Here is a 13,932-nt window from a genome sequence, read left to right as displayed (position 1 = left end):
GCCGGGCCTCCCGCCCCGCCCGCCCGGCCCTGCGCCCCGCGCGCTGCGGCCGCCCCCCTGCGGCCCGGGGCGGCCCCGCGCTGCTGCGCGCTGGGGCAGGGGCGGCGGCCGCGCGCTCAGACTTTCCGAGGAAATTTAAACACAGGAAGAAAGCGCCGCATGCCCGCCGCCCCTCCGAGCTGTGTATTTATCCGGGGAAGGGCCCCCTTCGAGTTTTGGGGGTGGCCAAGGTTTCCTACCAGGGGCGGTACTTCCCACCTCTAAGAAAAGTCTCCAAACGTCTGTCAGGCCACCTTGCAGGGGAGAGAGGCTTCGGAGGTCGTCATGGGATGCCCTCCCTGCCCCTTCCTCCTCCCCCTCCTCCTCACCCCGGGGGACTTCTGCTGCCCTTCAGACCTGACCTCCTCCAGGGAGCCTCCCCTGCTTGCCGGGGCCCACCCTCTCCAGCTCTGCTCCGTCTGCAGTCTGAGTCCGGGGAATGGAAGGCTTCCTCTTCTGTGACCGGGAAGGGGCAGCCCCTCACAGGGGAGCCTGGGCCTCACTTCGCAGGGGCGCGCGAGGAAGGGGCCTGGGGTTCAGGCGGAGCTGCCTGCACTCCTTGTGCGAGCCTCTACTGCCTCCCTGAGGGAGGGACGGTGACTTGAATCGCTTTCACCCCAGATGACCATGGACCTGGCACATGGTACGTGCTCCTCTGGACGGGTTTTTAAACCATCCCTAATGGAGGATGACATGGGTCTCCAGGAGTAACCATGCCCAGGTGTAGCTCCCAGGGTCCACCCTGGCCACCCTGCCCGGTGGGAATCAAGCTCCTTTTCCTCTGCCTCCCTATATCTTGTTAGTTCTTTGGGGTGTGCCCTGAAAGCCGCCTTCTCCAGGCAGTCATCCTGGATTGCCTCTCACCCAAGAAGCCCAAGGACCAGTCTATACCTTGGCCACAGACCTCCCTTTACTCCACCTCATTTTACACTATGTTCATATACTTGATGCCCAATGGTTGCTTGTCAAAGGGCCACTGAGGAACATTCCGGGCCTGCGGAAGGGATCATAAAGCTGCCTTGCAAGGCGCTTTGGGCATGCCTTGGGTCCAAGGATGGATTCTGGAATCAGGATGCGGTTGGGGGAGATGGGGTGGGGTCTCGCTCCAGCTCTGACACCTTCTAGCCCTGTGACCTGGGTCAGGTGTCCTTGGCCTCACAGAGCCAGCATGTCCTCCCAGGAGCGTCTGGTGTGCGTGAAGCTGGGGCTCAGCACGGCGGGGGTGGGGGGCGGGCAGTGGGGGCTGCCGTTACTACTGTCTTCTCGTCATTCTCATGACCTCCCCTTCTCCCTCCCCTCCGTGTAGGCTCAAGTTTGTGACCCTCTTGACCCTTGTGTAGCAAGATCTGTCTGTCCGGGGGCGCACCTTGCCTGTGGGCGCCGAGCAGCCCTCCAGGACCTTTGGTTTGCATCTTGGACGGTGAGCACAGGTTTGGAGAAAGTGTGCCAGACTGGACCTGTCCTCACCACGAACAGCCCTCCACGGCTCTGAGAACAGTTCGAGCTGAGAAGAGTTCGAGCTTTCCAGCCTGGGAAGAAGCTCTCTCTCTCTCTCTCTCTTTCACACACACAGACACGCACACGCACACGCACGCACACACGCAGAATTATGTAACTTCATTCTCTTACCCTTGTTGGTAAATAACCAAGATTGTGTAACCGTAAAGCACTGACTTTCTAAATTTATTTTCAAGTGACGAAAGATCTTGCAGAATCTACCAGGTACGACTGTGAAAGGGGAACAGAACCATGATTCCTCCATTCCAGGTGCCCTGACACTCCCCAACGCCTGGACCGTGGACGGAGAGGGCTCGGGGGCGGGGTGCCCGAGCCCCTCTGGGAGCTGCTGCAGAGAGGGGGACAATCTCTCGGGCAGGGCGGTGCCCGCCTCCCTGCTCTGGCTTTCCCCAAGAAGCCGGGTTGTACCCACTTCTGTGATGTAGGACTTAACCGGTCCGCACACCTGCTTGCTCATAAAGCATCAGTTTCCTGCTACATATGAGTACATCTCCTTGCGCTGCCCCTCTCCCTGCATTGTGGGTCCTCCTGCCGCCCCCCAGGCTCCCAGTGAACAGCATGGAAATGCTTTTGGCGGGCGGAGGGGACCAGTAGGGACTGATCCTGTCCCCAGGGCCACAGTGGCCTGGGCTGGGACGGCATGGGTCTTGGGATTTCAGGGACCAAAAAGTAAGAACAACATTTCCCCAAACCAGGGAGGGAAGTGGGGTTCTACTCCGCTGAGCTCTCCCCCAGGTTGAGACATTGCAGCCTCCCTGCCTGGCGCTGAGCTGGTTTCCTGCCTCACACCGTCTCCTGTGGGCCAGCCCGCCGGGACCGTGTCTCTGCTCCGAGTTGCTAATTGCTTCTGAACTGGCCCTCTAGAAATACTCTCCCATCAGCTTTGCTCTCTCTTTTGGAGTCAGTAATTCTCATCATTAAAAACCCAAAGGGACAGAGCTCACGGGCAGGATTAATTTCCCGCTCATGAATGAGTAAAACCCAGCCTCATTAGTCTAAATGGGGCATTTTATTATGGGAAGTTCTGGGCTTCTCAGCTCACCCTACTTGCCACCGTGCCGCCCTCTCGTGCTGTTGTGACGTCAGCCGCCATCATGCTCTCGTGTCTTTGCTGACATTGTAATAATCTCCAGGAGTACGAGCACCGGGGTGACGAGGGACACCAGAGGGGACTGAGCCTCAAGACAGTCTCCCTTGTAAGAGGCTCGGAGGACCCTAGCAGACAACATCAGTTTCCCCTCCTTGACCCTGCCCACAAGAAGGAACGTCTTGCTCTGTGCCCTGCCCAGCTGGGCGGGCCAGAGCACTCCCCAGGCTTCTCAGCCTTAGGGAAAAGGTGACCAAACCAAGCTTTAGAGAGCAAGGTGGGGTGAGCCCCTCGCCTGTTCAGGCCACAGTGAGCCCTGGGTCAGGGATTATTCGAGCCATGGCCTTGAATAATGCCCTGCGGCTGGGCTTCTCCGCAGTGCTGCTGCCGTCTGGGGCTGGATCTCTGTCTGTCCTGGGGGCCAGGCCGTGCCCTGTAGGATGGTCAGCGGCTTCCCTGGGCTCTACCCACTCGATGCCAGTGGCATCTCTCCTCCCAGTGTGACAACTACAAACATCTCCAGACACCGTCAGACGTCCCCAAGGGCAAGATGACCTCCAGGGGAAAGCCACTGTTCTCGGGCTTACCGTCTCGGCCCCTGCCTGCACCGTCCAGGAAGAGCGGGGAGGCCCGGGAGGCTGGGAGGCTGATCTTATCTCGAGTCCTCAGATGGGAGCGCAGAGGCTGGGAGAGGTGATGTGCTTGGCTTCAGGCGTAGCCAAGAGGCAGATCTGGCTTTCCATCTGGGTCTCCAGACCGTCCAAAACAGGCTCGTTCCATGAATTCAACACACACATGCGTGCATGCACGCACACACAGAGGGATACGAGGTAGGATGTTCGGTTTTTGCAAAGTGCGTAGACGGCCCTGGCTACTCTGGCCCTGGGTGGAGGGGTGAGCTGTGCTGTCCCCAGGCTCTGGCCATCCCCGCCACAGGCCACCTGTCTCCCCAGCACGGGTCTGTGCACTCAGAGGTGCTCAGTGCACGCTGTTGACTCACGCGGGCAGCCGGACGGGGGAGACCGCACGGAAGGAGTGATGCACTCATGACTCAGGCCTGTTCTGAGCTCAACGGCCCGTCCGGCTCCCGCGCTCCCTCTGCACCCCCGCGGGGGTCCACTGGGCATCCTGCGTGGGGGAGACACGAAGCCAAACAGGTCCATGAGCTCATGTGCTAAAAGCGCTTTGGGGTGTAACTTCCCCGGGGGGAAGACACGCCTGGGGGAGGGGGTCGTAACCGAGACGGGACTCCTGTCACTTCCTTCCCTCGCCTGACGTCAGAACCCTGAGCAGCGGGCAGGGAGACTCCGTGGGCACGGAAACCGCCAGCCCAAAGTTCTGGAGCGCAGCCAAAGCATGAAGTTCTGTCTGCGGGACTTTTTCAACCCCCCTAGTCCCCTCCAACGGAATCCCTGGACATTATTTCCTTCTGAGCTTTTTCAGATGCCTCATGTGTTTTGCTAACCCAGGCTTGCCTTCTGAGAATTCCTAAGAACCCGAAAAGCAACCCCCCGAGGCCAGCTGCCACCTCCTCCCGGAAGCCTCTCTGGTCCGGCTCTGCTCCGCTGGCCCCGCTCCCGGCTCCATCCCGGCACTCAGGCTCATTTCTGCTCTACGGTCCCATCTTCTGCTTTATTTCTACCCTCCACCCCCTTCCGGTGCTTGGCACACCACAGATTGCCCTGTTTGTGTTTATTTATTTAACAAACAATGGTACGACGCTTGCTATAAACCAGCGTCGTGCTAAGCTCTGTACAAATATTGACTTGAGTTCTGGTGATTACAACGCTGTGCAAAGCAGCCTCGCGCGGATGTCCCTCCGTCCCAGCTCCCGCCTGCGCAAGTGTGTGGGGGGGTGGTCCAGCCCGAGTCTCAAACCGCTACCCCCTCCCCAGCGCCCCTTTGGGCGTCACGGCATTAATCCCCCGACAGATGCCCGGACATCGGAAACCCTGCCCGCTCTGGGGGCTTGAAACGGAGACGGTCCCCCCCGACCCCGCCGCAGGCGGAGGCCAAGCCAGCCGCCAGACCACCCTGCCCAGCTCTGTGGAAACTCCACGTCATGGCTCCAGCTTCTCAAAAGGAAAGTCTCAAAACCTCCTTTTGCTGCTTTAACTCTTCTTCCCGGGGCTGGAGAGGAGAGGAGAGCTCCCGCCGCCCTGGCTCCGAGCAGCAGGGATTCCCTTCCCCCAGAGCTCCAGCAAGAACAAAGGACACCCATCTCCCTGCAGTGAACTCGAGGGCTGTCTCCCCGGACAGACAAGGACGGGGTGCTCGGGGTGAAGGTGACAAGGCCTCCAGGCTGGGGGGGCGGGGATGGGCGTCAGGATCCCCACGCCGTGGAGAGTGTGAACATCTCCCCCATGCGTCCCCACAGCCCTGCGTCCTCTATGAGTGAGTGAGTGTGTGTGTGTGTGTGTGTGTGTGTGTGTGTGTGTGTGTGTTGGGACTGTAAGTGCGTTGCACCTGCCCTGCATCTGCAGGGAGGCTGGACCCCGACGTCCCGGGCTCTGGCTACCTTTTGGGCACAAGTGGTGGCCGATGATTCACCCAAGGACCAAATGAGCTGGAGCTGAGGGCTCAGGTGTTTGATGGACTGATCCCGCTACCATCCTGCGAGGCGGCACCCCGGACGGGAATGAAAGCTTTTTTGGGGTTTTGTGGGTCTGGGAATGGCCTTTCCCAGGAAATTGTGCAATTTGGTTGTGCCTCCAAGGGCACGTGACTCCGCGCTGTCTTCTGTGTGTGTCTGGGGCTCTGCTCAGTTTGGGGTCTCTGTCCCACCGTGGAGCTGTTGGGCTGCAATCTTCTCTGGGGTGGACCGTGCACCCAGGGCCTGCCCAGCCGGGCACGATGGCACGACGTTCGTGGGACACACAAATGAGCAAACAAAGCAGGGGCCTCCCCAGGAAGTCAGCAGGTCTCCAGACCTCATCCTCCTGTGGGAACATCTCCGCCCAGAAGGAGGAGGCTCCTGGACCCCATGGGACAGCGCTGGCCACGAGCAGCACGAAGTGAGCCATGCAGGGAACCTGGGCGGTGCACGTAGCCGCATTGCAAGACTAACATAATGAGGTCCAATTATTGAATATATTTAATGGCCCCTCTTGTGCAAAAATACTGTGTTTTCAGCGTGTCACTGCTCCAAAATGACTACCAAGATCTGTTACCTTTCATGCCCTCGCAGGGGCTGCAATCTGGGGTAAGGCTGGCACTGACAGCTCGTCGGCGCTCAGACAAGCCGGGCCCCCGGGGCTCAGAGCCGCGTGGGGTCAGGGACGGCGCACCGGACGGCGAAGCTCCAAAGCCTGCCAGGATGGCTTCAGAAAACCCGTGCTGCACGGCTGCCCCTTTCTGCCCTACATCTTCCCGAGGTTTCTGCGATGAACCCGAGCGAGTCTCATCAGCAGAAGCGTTACTCCTACACGGATCCCACGGACGCACCCAGACCCCACAGGCTCGCTCTGGGCTCCTCCGTTGTTCAAGGGCCAACGGCCAAATTCTTGAATCTTCGCACTCAAGGAGGTGGGCACCCTGGAGGAGGAGTCTCGGGCTCCCGCCTGCCGCTTTTGTGCGAGCCCCGCGTCCGCTGGTTTACCCAGGACTCATTCACTCCCTCATTCATTCACTCATGCACGTGTGAGAGAGTGAGAGAGCGAGCACGAGCACGGGTGAGGGGCAGAGGCAGAGGGAGACGCGTCTGTTCACTTACGTTCACGCGCGCTCCCTGCCCGACCCCCGACCTCCTAGTACCTCTACCCTGCTCATACCTTTCCCAGCTTTGTTTCCCTCCCCAGATGTTATCGTCCCCTGTCACCGGCACAGATCACCCCCTTGGCTAGGCTGTCAGCTTCAGGCTAACCTGCCATGAGTCACCAGCTCTATTCTTCCTGCCTGAAAATCTCGGGATTTAGAAACAAGGAACAGCCCGGAGCCAGTCAGTCAAGGAGCGTGGGCCCCCAGCACTCTCCCTTACGAAGCAAACTGCTGGGAGCCGGGGACAGCGAGCGAGAGCGTCCCCTCTAGGACCGAGGTCTGTCTCGCAGAATGCCTTCGGGAGGGCAGTGCATCCTTCTGCTCTAAGCTCCCCTCGTGGGCGTGGGCGGTGAGGCAGGACACACTCACGTGCACACACACGCACTCACCCTCGCACCCGGACACAGACAAGCAGGGACCAAGGCGTCCCCGCAGGGCGACAGACCCAGAGTGCGGGGTCCCCTCCCTCACGTAGACGTGACGACTCTGATCCACACAGCAAGCGGCTTACAACAGCTACAGCTCCGCGCGGCCCGGACCCTCCAGGACCTGGGGTCAGACCCCCTCCCCTACGCCTCCCCGGGTGCCCGCGCCCCGGCACTGCTCAGCTCCCCTGTTTCCTGTGTGAGAACTGCTACAGCTGAAATCAGACTTTCTGGAAAACCCTCTGTCTCCGTTTTGGGTTTTTTCCCCTTGTCCCTTCCACCCACCCCCTAAGCAGCACGGGAACCCCTTGGACGGGGAATGTGCTTGTCTTTAACTCCATGATTGGATTCTCAGGGCAAGCACCTTGCAACTTTCTTAACCACCGCTCCTCGTCTCCGCTTTCCTCCCCGCTGGGGGCGAGCCTGACCTCTGACCTCAGCACTGAGTTTGAAGCCCAAGACCCCTTCTTGCTCCGGGGGCTCCTTCCTGCCGCCTCTCTGAAGAGAGAGCCCGTCCTATCTTCCTCGGGGCTGGGGGTGGGGTGGCCATCAGAGTGCCTAGTTCCTTCCAAAAGGAAGACAAAGGGAATGAGAAACTCGGGATCGTTGCCCGGAGATGGACCAGTCCGGTGTGAGCGGGAGCACTTGAATCATTCCGTAAGGCAAGTCTGTCGGGGGGTGGGGTACATCCTGCTGTCCAGGGGGCTCCCTCAGCACGGAGCACACATTGGCTAATGGCCTCACAAGAGTGAGGTTGTCTTTCCAGAGAGCCTCCCCTGGCCCTAGTTCCCAAGCCCCCTCTTTTGCTTCTGTCCCTTGTCACCTGTCCCTCGCCACCCTGTCACCTTGCCATTTTCCCTCTGTGCTAGGAGAGGGGACTTCTGTCCATCTTCCTTTCTGCAGCATTCTCAGCACCTACTGGAGCCTGGCAAAAGTATTTGTCAAGGGGCACCTGGGTGGCTCAGTGGGTTAAGCCTCTGCCTTCGGCTCGGGTCATGATCCCAGGGTCCTGGGATCGAGCCCCGCATCGGGCTCTCTGCTCAGCAGGAAGCCTGCTTCCCCCTCTCTCTCTCTGTCTGCCTCTCTGCCTACTTGTGATCTCTGTCTGTCAAATAAATAAAAAAATTAAAAAAAAAAAGTATTTGTCAAAAACAGGAAGGAATGAAGAACGTGTACTTCTCAGGGTCCCCAGATCCAAGCCCCGGGGGGCAGGGGTGAGGACTGGTACCGACGGCCAATTTCTATTGGACTCAGACAACCCCTGCGCCGCCTGCCTTTGTCACAGGAGGGCTGTGAGGTCTCCATGCAAGGGTTCTTCCTGGGAGCCGGGAGGACAAAGTTGTCTTAACATTTTCAAGCTAGTGGAGCAACTAGGGAAAGCTCGGGAGGCCACTGTCCAGCTGCCACAAAAGCACTGTGGGCCAAGCACCGTGGACAAGCCCCAGCCCGGAGAGTTGCAGGGCCGGGCTCTCCGGGTTGGGGGGGATGGCACCCTCCCCCTCTGCTGGGGCCATTAGTGTGTTTCCAAAAGTCCTCCCAGGAGCTGCCAGTGAGCTGTGAGCCACTGACACAAAGGGACACAGACACAGAGCTCGCAGTGGCCTGGGCTACGGAAGTACTGAAGGGTCTGGGAAAGAAAGGTCTTGAAGGTTCTGCAGAGGGACTGACTTCTCAGCTGAGCCCTAGGAAGTCCCGGGGAGCCAGGAAGCTGCAGGGGAGGGGACACCGCAGGAGGAGGAGGAGGTGTGAGGGGGCTGGGCAGGGGGGTGGGGAGCCGGAGGGCCCGGGAGGGGAGGGCAAGGCTGTGGCTTCATCCATCAGATGGCTGCCTCTGGGGCACTGCCACCCGCGACCCGGCGTGACATGGCTGCCCCAGAGCAGGGGAGGTGATAACGGGGTGCCCTGGGGCAGGCTGCAGGGGCACAGGAGTGTCCAGAGAGTGGGGCAGGCACTTTCCCGCAGGTGGCTTTTGTGGGCCTCATTGCGAGGCGGTGTTAGAGCCACTCAGGAGAGATCTTGCTCCCAGCTCCCAGCTCCCAGGAATGATGTGTGTTGGTGCTCTCTTTTCACAAGGAAGGGGCACCCCTGCCAATGGACGACCGGGGTGACTGGCATGGGCAGCGGGGCAGCCCCCCATTGGGCATCAGATGGTCCTTTCTTGCCTCTGGGTCCTTCTGCACATTCCTCGGGCTGAGCAGGTGCATCCATGCTGGACGACAGGGCTGGGCTGGCCCCTGGGGTGTCAGCACCTCCTCATGCCTCACCAGGGTGAGACTGTGCCATGGGCGACCCCTGGGGTCCCCTGACCCCCCCCCCCCCGGGGAGAGAAATGTCACCATGGTGGCCTGTCCTGCATCTCGGCACCTAGAGGTATTTTAAACTCCCCAGGAGGGCAGAAGCCTTCACTGGGCCACCACCAGGGGCAAGGCCAAGGTCAGGATGCCCCTGACAGACCCGCTTTGAATCCCCAAGGACAGGAAGATGCAGGTGCTCCGTAAATGCCCGTGGAAGAGACCCTCCCAGGGGACTTTTAGAAGTGTTCACGAATCTATTGGAATGGAACTTTCCAGAGAATCCCTCCAGGTTCCTGTATGCCTATAGGGTGACCTTGGACAAATCACACAGGCTCTGGGGGCTGAATAACAGACAGGCTGTTGGGGTGGTGGGAATAGGCCCAGGTCACCCAGCATGGGTCCCACAGGTAACGCAAGCTTGGTGCCTGGACCCCACTGGTCACCACTGCGATGGCATGTGTGGAGCTCAGCGCCTGTCTGCTGTGACAGCCACTTAACATCACAGATGTCCCAGATTCTCACGGGGCTGAACAGGACTAGCGCTCAGCCATCTGGGGCCTCTGTCTCTCACCACGCACTCATTCACACGATGCACATTCATTCATGTGCCGAGCGTCTCTGAGCACCAGGCTGGAGATGTGGAGCGAGCCCGGCAGAGGGGCCCTGCTCCCGCTGGCCCTGCACGACAGCAGGGGAGGCAGACAGAGAACAAACAGGAATATCGGCCGGCGGTGGTGGTGGTGACAGGGCACGGAGAGTAGGGGTGATCAGGAAGGCCCCTCTGGGGAAGGTACAGCCCAGCCGGGGCTCGCAGGCTGAGAGGAGCAGCCTTCAGAAAGAAGGTTCAGGGAGGAACATTCCAGATGGAGGCCACAGCCCGGGGGGCTGGGAGGAGCCCTAAGGGGTGGGCCGGGCTACAGGGGCTCCGAGCCTGCTGGGTTGGAGAGGAGCTTAGAAGTGGGGTGCAGGCTGTGCATTTCCGCCAGGGACCCCCAACAATGTGCAAGGTCTCCTCTAAGAATGCCGAGCACAGAGCTCTCGAGGACTCCGGAGGCGGCTGATTGCCTCTGGGGCAGCCCTGCATGTCTCAGAGGGAACCTGTTCCCCAAAACCAGCCACTTCCAGCTTTGGGCCCCACATGGTGACTCCTTCTCAGCAACACACTGCACACGTCAGCTGTCCTGCACGTCCCCTCCTCGCCCGGCCCAGCCCCAGCTCTCTCCACACCTTGTCCTTGGTTATACCGCAAATCCCTCTCCACCATGTCGTTTGTTCTGGAACATGGGCAGTAGGCTGCCTCAGCTAGGACTCAGGGGTAGCAGTCCATGAGCGTGAATGCCTGGCCTCCGGGGAGCCCTTCCGTCCCTAACCCTTGTTTCCTGTAACTACTCTGAACGTCTACACAGCGGCACTAAGCTCTTCACTGACCCAGAAAGCAAACATCCTGAGAAAAGGGAAACTATTGATCAAATTCATACTAAGGTGTAAATGACTACTCTCTTCCAAATAATTTTAATAGGCAAACTGGGCAAATGGCACCCCAGCCCACGGACTGGTGGGGATGAAGGATGTGGAGAAAGGGAAAGAACTTTCCTACAGCAAAGGGAAAGGGAAGGAGGAAGGGGCTTAGGGGAAGGAGACAAGGAAAACCTTTATCGCCTACCGGGCTGGCGGCAACGAGGCCAACCCTTCACTGCCCAGTGCCTTGACTTTGGCCACCAGCACAAGCAGGGAAGGGGCCAGCATCTGGCTGATCCCTGGGGGCAATTTTAAAGTTCATCTCAGTCCAGGGTGTCCATCTGAAAAATTTCTCCACGCAAAAACAGAGCGGAGAACAAAGGAGGAAAAAGGGTTCAGAGCAAAAACGGGCAACACAGGGATGTTGATCTGTTTCTCAGATAAGCATCTGGCCTTTGGAGACGATATCCTCATCTGCGGGCCGAGGCCAGGGAATCAGCACTGGGGGGAGGGCGGGTCGTGGGCTCCTTCCCCACAGTCGGTGCCTGAGCGCGGCACCACGCCACCGCCCCCCCCAACCCCGCTCCAGCTGCGCGGGCACAGGCTCTGCTGAGTGCTCAGTCCTGCCGCTGGAGGCTGGGGCTTCAGTCCCATTAACCTGATGCAGGGAGCCCTAGAGGCAGCAGGGAGGACCCCCGGCGCTATGGAGGAGCCATGAACCTGCCCTTGTGGACAGAGACCCCTCTGGGCCACGCCCACCGTAGAAACAGCCTCTGACGTCACACCCCTGGGGGGGGGTGACGCCAAAGGGCCACGCCCACCGCTTTCATCCATCCTCCTCCAAAGTGGGAAGGCTTTTGCTTCCAGATTAAGAAAAAAGAGGAATCAAAGAAGGGAACAGAAAAGAAGAGAAAGAAAGAAGAGGGAGGAGAGAAACCGGAGCCGGCTCACAGAGGGACGGGAGGCTGGGGAAAGCACAGGGGCCAGCCCAGAGCCAGCCAAGGTCACACCTTCATCCTGGCAGTGGCCCGATTTCGATTAAAAAAAAAATGACCCAAAGCGGGGAAAATGACCTGATAGGACCCGGTCGTGTTTCCCCAGAACAAACAGGGCTCTGGGGAAGTGGGTGGGTGGGTAACGGAATCACAATGGCGTGAAGGCGGCCTCCTCATCACGGGTAAGGAGACACCGAGAAAACAGGGTGAGACGTCGGGAAAGCTGGGCTTCCAGGCAGAGGGTAATGCCTGAGTGATAAGACAGGCATTAACATAAATTTACTCTTATCTTGAAGAAAGGCAGACATCATTCAGCTAGAGGGATGTCTGCAAGGCCGCTGGTCACCAGAGCTCCGCTGCAGCTGGGCTGGCTCCCATGGGATCAGGGGCTGGGCCCCAAGAGCTGGGATCCGCTTTCCTGTGGAATGCTTCCCTCCCCTCTTTCTTTCAACAAATGCACAGCAAGTCCCAGGTGCACTCCAGCCTCCGGCACCTCCCTATCCCAGCAAAGTTCAGTGTCTTGGCCAATATTTACAAAGTGGAGGTCTACACAGCCACTGCTTCACCTGGGGAGCCTTACAAAATACAGATATAGGTCCTCACATTCAGAGATTTCCCGTTCCGAGGGGCTCGGAGGGCAGCTGGGTCTGGGGCCCCCTAATCTCAGGAGGACAGATGTGCACACAGCTTACCATGATGCTGCTGGACCAGTAACTCCTGTTTGATAAGGGCACAGAGTCCATGCAAGCCCTGAGGAAGGGATGCTGGACAAGGCAGCAGAGAGATGGCCACTTCTGGGCCATCCGCCCTGCCTCACTCCTGCCTGATGACACCAAGTCTGGAGTCCGGGGCCCCTCGGGAGGGGTGGGGGTCCTTGTAAACTTGCCAGCTCTCAAATGAGAGCCCTGAAAGGCTATGTTTCAGGAGCCCAGCCTCCCCAAATCCAAAGTCTAGCCTCAAATCATCTCCAACCCCTAGAGAAACAAGGTTTGTCCATTTCTGCCCACAAAAGGCACAAAAATCTTCTTTGGAATACGTGAGCATCAGCCAGAGCCATCCCCTTTATCATGTACACATCCAAATTTCCATGAAAAATCACAGCAAGTGTCAGGAGGCCAGGTCAAATAATCCAAACTCAAGCGAAACAAATGACAAGAGAAATGGACCAACGGCAGACCCAGGTGCTGGAGGTTGTCAGACTCCTACGCTAACCTGCTAGAGGATCCAAATGAAAACAAGGAGAACTTCCGTATGAGAGCTGGAATCCACAGAGGGCATCGGACGGGAATTCTAAAGCCCAAACAAGAATTCGAAGGTGGGGAGAGCAGCAAGTTGGAGAGTGGACAAGGTCAGTGAACTTAGAGGCCGGTAGAAAATCCTCAAATTGGAGGGCAGAGAAGACCAACAGAGACACACAAGTTTTGGGGACCATGCCTCCCACAGGTGTGGTCGGAGTTCTGGAGGAAGAGAGGGAGGGGAGGTCTCCTTCCTCATGGACACGAGGGGCAGTCCAGTCTTCAAGTGGAGATGGACAGAGAAAACCACACGTAGGCATCTCACATGGAAACTGGTGAAAATGAAGGACAAGGAAAAAAATCCTTAAAATCAGCCAGAGGAAAAAAAGCATGTTTTGAAAAGATCAATCATAAGGCTAATAGCTGACTTTACCGAGAAACGGTGGAAGCCAAAGATAATAAAAGGGCATATTTAAATTGCTGGAAAAAACAACCACCCACTTAGGATTCTGTGTGGAGAGAAAATACCTTTCAAAAACGAAGGTGAAATAAAGATGTTTTCAGATGAACAACATCTACAAGGATTTGCGGCCAGCCAGCCCACACTGAAAGAAACAGTACAGGGATTTTTTTTCAGACAGGAGGGAAGTAATCCCCATCGGAAGCATCATGGATGGGCATCGGAAAGAGCAAATGTGTAAGCAAACCTCCGCTTAACCCAGCAAGAATAATGTCCTGTGGGATTAAGCTATAAATAGAACTGATACATGACAAAAAAGAAACAAAAGGGAAGAGGAATAAATGAAGTGAAAGGCATTTAAGGTTGTACTGTGTTCAAAAATGGCAAAAGCACAATTTTAAGACAGACTCTAAAAAGCCAGGAATGCATTTCACAATTTCTGATGCAACCACCAGAGGAAGAATAAAAGAATGTATACCTAGCCAGCTAATCGAAAAGCAAGTGGACTCCAACAAGATTTTATTAATCAAAAAGAAGGAGGTAAAAAAAAAAAAAGTCCCAAAACCAAATGAGACAAAGAAGAAAGAGTAAGTGGTGGGTGTAAATCCAGATGTATATTAATAATTATATTAAGTATAAATGGGCCAAATACTCCAATTAAATGA

General features: G+C 57.5%; 1 protein-coding gene across 5 annotated transcripts in view; it reads right to left on the bottom strand.

Annotated features, from left to right (window-relative positions):
- ANO1 (anoctamin 1) overlaps positions 1–13,932 on the bottom strand; it is a 149,866-nt gene that overhangs the window by 77,871 nt on the left and 58,063 nt on the right. The gene's annotated exons all lie outside the window — the stretch shown is intronic.

Source organism: Lutra lutra, chromosome 10 (genome assembly GCF_902655055.1).
Source record: "Lutra lutra chromosome 10, mLutLut1.2, whole genome shotgun sequence".
NCBI classification, from domain to species: Eukaryota; Metazoa; Chordata; class Mammalia; order Carnivora; family Mustelidae; genus Lutra; species Lutra lutra.
Note: the sequence above shows the minus strand (reverse complement) of the source record. Positions and strands in the feature narration are given on the sequence as shown.